Raw genomic sequence first — 4,480 nt, forward strand, 5'->3', positions numbered from 1 at the left:
AAGCCGAGCCGAGCACATTTTATTTTATTTTTATTTTTTATTGTTTTTATTGAACAACAAACCTACATTTATAATTCACACACAAGTTAAGGCACTTTTAACATCAAGGAAAGAAAACAAATACAAATAGGGTAATAATACTAAAAAATATGAAAAAAAAAACCGACAAAAAGGGCTCCCTAAATCACTTTAAATGTTTTTAACAAGGATATCAATTTAAGGGCTTTTTTTTTTTACACTTAATCATTCTCCAATATTTGATTGATAACTGTAACCCATTAAGCCAATTAGAAAATGTAGGCCTTACTTTCATAAATTTTTCTTTTTTTTGCCTGGAGCATAATAATGTTGACAAACATTTGTCTTTTACAAAAATACCAAATTTGATCTGTTCTATAGGTGTACAGCTCTGGTAATGGGTACATTCGCACCCACCTGCACAAATGTACTTCAAAATGTAACAATCAAAATAAATATGACTTTTTTGGTTTGTTTACTAGGGCATGCATATATACTATGCATTAGTTTGACCATTTAAAATCGACGATAACAAAAAGGAGATGCTTGGAAATAGCATAAAAATGCCCCAAAAACTTGGAAAAACGTGATTCATAGCGTTACTTTTTGGTGTAACCATCATGAGCGTTCTGTTCAGGTATATTTCTTTTATATTTTGATAAATCATCATAAATAGGTATTGATCAATCTTTAAGCTGTGTGTATTTGATTTCAGTTTGCTTTTGACATCTTATTTAGAATTGTAGTTGAAACTTTTACAACCTTGTGTTGCGCTCATGATGGCGTAACCCAGGGGTGTCCAAAGTGTGGCCCGGGGGCCATTTGCAGCCCGCAGCTCATGTTTTACCGGCCCGCGGCACATCATTTTAAAAATACTAAAACATTTTTTTTTTTTAAACATTAAAACGTGGAATAAAAGAGCAAATAGGTGAAATGCAACGAGAAAAAAAGTTGCATTGTTGACTCTAAAAACAAAATTTTTCAAAATAATTTTTCAAAAAAAAATAATGAGTCAAAATCAATGTTGCTATGAATTATTGACTGATTTAAGGAAAAAAAGGACACAAATACAAAAAAAAAAAAAAACACGAAAAATATGAAAATTATTTTAAAAAATACGAAAATTATTTTAAAAAATACATACAAATTATATACTAATACTAATTATACTAATTATTATATTGATTGTTATTATAAATATACTAAACTAATTACACTATATATTATCTGAAGCTGATATAGAGATTTAAATGTTGAATGTAAAAAAAAAAATTACAAAAAAAAGCATGACCATTTTATGGGTAGGGCACTTTTGGATCACCACTCATAAAATGGTCATGCTTTTTTTGTAATTAAAAAAAAACCTGTCTTTGCTAAAAAATAAATAAATAATACATTCAAATCAATTTTGCTATGAATTATTGACCTATTTAGGGATCAAAATACTTCACATCAAATATTCCACTTTGAAAATCTTTTCGGGAAAAATATTGTATATTTTGTATTTTTGCCCCCCAAAATTGGGTGACTTATTCTTAACCTTTTTTAAGACTGAAACCCTCCTAACTTGAGCGAGCCCCAAAGGTTAAAAAAAAAAGGTGTATATTGTATTGGTTTTGAAAATGGAGAAAATATCAAAATGGCCCCCGCGTGCTTTGATTTTTCAGTGTGCGGCCCTCAGTGGAAAAAGTTTGGACACCCCTGGCGTAACCAAACTAGATTATTTTGAATATGTATTCCCTTTTTTACATTTAGTATATTTAAATATACTGTGTTTTACCAAAGACTATAAAAATGGGACCCATTACCTCCCTGCTTGGCACTCAGCATCGAGGGTTGGAATTGGGGGTTAAATCACCAAAAATGATTCCCGGGCGCGGCTACGCTGCTGCCCACTGCTCCCCTCACCTCCCAGGGGGTGATCAAGGGGATGGGTCAAATGCAGAGGACAAATTTCACCACACCTAGTGTGTGTGTGACAATCATTGGTACTTTAACTTTAACTTAACTTTAACTTTTATGCTTTTTTTCTTTTTGGAACATATACTATACATATAATACAATAAAGTCCCATATAAAATTATGTTTCTAGCAATACTTTAATTTTGCCTTTGAAAGTAACACTCCAATTTCCATTAGTGGAGCTGTTCACAAAGAGAAAGGGCCGAGCGGAGCACTAACGCGAATGTTTAGACTGGACGTCAGGACACTAACAACACTGGTGCAAAGTTTAAATTGCAAATGCTACATAATTATTGAAAATATTAAAAAAAAAATCATAATATGTGAAGTATTATGTAGTTGTTGACAGTTAAAAATGTTAGAGCCTGCAGCATCTCCATAATCACCACCAGGGGGAAGCAAAGGACCATTACTGTCCCTGCAGGCCCCATATTGTCATGTCAGGGAGATTGCAAGCCTGTAGAAGATTGCATCTACATACCATCATTCCCAACTCGTTCATGTGCCAGAGAGGAGATCTTATTTCACCGACACTCTCCCATCTGGTTATAAACATTCAAATCAACCGTCATTTGCATTCTTTTTAAAAGCGGCTCGGTGCAAGACTTGTTTTTTTGCATTGAATTGTTGCCATGCAGAGAAGCTTCCGTGGGCTGAGATAAAAATAGCGAGTTCTTCAGCCAAGTGCACAGCCATGCCTTGTAAAAAAAACAGAAGAAAAGGCAGCACTCGGCAATTATGTGTATCAAAGTCAGACTGAAGCCGTGGTGCTCAGAGGGGAGAGGAGCTCTTGAACATACTGTTGGTCTCCCCGAGGTATTAAAATGTAATTCCATCCAAGTTGTTTGAAGTCACTTTGGCCCTTATTGCGGCCGTCTTGAGTACATCCGCTACTGTGAGATGAAGGCTGCCTTCATTAGGTAATAAACGTTTGGGAGGTTAAAAGGACAACACGTCCACGCCGTTGCCACAAGTGGTCTGGTCTGTTTATTGACTCAACTGCAGAGAGTGCCAGTTGCCATATTTGTACATTGCATGTCGACTTGAATGACTCACTGAAGGGCAGATTGCGGTATTTATTGTTACATTTCCGGACGCTCGTCAGTTTTTTTTTTTCTAAAATCCTAAAAAAACCAAAAAAAACCTCTACGTTCTTTCCCGCCCTCCGGCAAGATACGTCCTCTCCTTGTCAGCAGATATCAGATCATCACTTTTTCTGTTTTTTTATACAGATTTATTTGTAAAAAGCACTTTACATTGAGCAAACAAGTTAAGTTAAGTTAGGGCAGCAGCGGTGCCGCGCCCGGGAATCATTTTTGGTGATTTAACCCCCAAATCCAACCCTTGATGCTGAGTGCCAAGCAGGGAGGTAATAGGTCCCATTTTTATAGTCTTTGGTATGACTCGGCCGGGGTTTGAACTCACAACCTACCGATCTCAGGGCGGACACTCTAACCCTCAAAGTGCTACAGTGTATTAAAAAATAAATAAAAAGATAATAAAAATAAATACAAATAAAAACTAGAACAGTCTAATAGCCAGAACTAGCATGCATAAATCTAAAAAAAAAGGCTTTTTTTTAAAAAACAAGGGTTTTTAAGCCTTTTTTAAAAGTATTCACAGTCTGTGGTCCCCTCAGGTGGTCAGGGAGAGCACAGACTGGGAGCGGCGGAGCAGAAAGCTCGTAGCTTTGTCCTCGGAGGTTGGAGGAGGTTAGCCTGTCCGGAGCGGAGGTGTTGTGTGGAGGATTTGGGGGTGAGCAGTTCTTTGAGGTGGAGGGGGGCATTACCATGGAGGCACTCGTGGCAGCAGCACTTTCTGTTAGAACTCCACTGTGGATGTCAGCTTTACAGATGCCGCGTCTGTTACGGTACAATGCGCCACATGGTGTTTGTTACTTTCTGGAAGGTAAAACAGAAGGCACTTTTTGAGATGGGTGCCAGATTTTGTACTTTTCATCGTTCAACGTTCAATCAAAGGTTACTGTTATGGTACAGGGAGAAGGAGACGGCACAGAATGCAGGCACGTAGTTTTAGCTGTATTTATTCTATATATACGATATGCAATGAGGCGTGTAACTAAACCAAAATGTATATGTGTGCGACTATGTGTGGTGATTACGTGTTGAGTGTTACCGGGACTTGTTGAAGGTCCGTGTTGAGTGAGAGGCGGAGGTCCGTGAGCAGGCGGGATATCAAGGGCAGGAGCGAGGTGTCAAAAATCCGTGTCCAGCCGGGAGGTTGAGATCCAAAAAAGGGCAGTCAGGGAACCAGAGGGGAACACGGGGAGACGAGACACTCAACTCGGTAGATTTTCAGCACTTCCATAGCGAATCTACTGACAGATAGGTTAGAACTGTACTCTGTTTTATATTAGAAATGGCAACAGCGGAGGACGAATGCCCCACAACAAGAGGATAGAGAAGAAGAAGGAGCTTATTAACTACGGTGCTACAATGGCAGACTTATGCAGATCCCAAATACAAATCTGCAGGTACCG

The sequence above is a fragment of the Entelurus aequoreus genome, linkage group LG28 (genome assembly GCF_033978785.1).
Source record: "Entelurus aequoreus isolate RoL-2023_Sb linkage group LG28, RoL_Eaeq_v1.1, whole genome shotgun sequence".
Classification (NCBI taxonomy): domain Eukaryota; kingdom Metazoa; phylum Chordata; class Actinopteri; order Syngnathiformes; family Syngnathidae; genus Entelurus; species Entelurus aequoreus.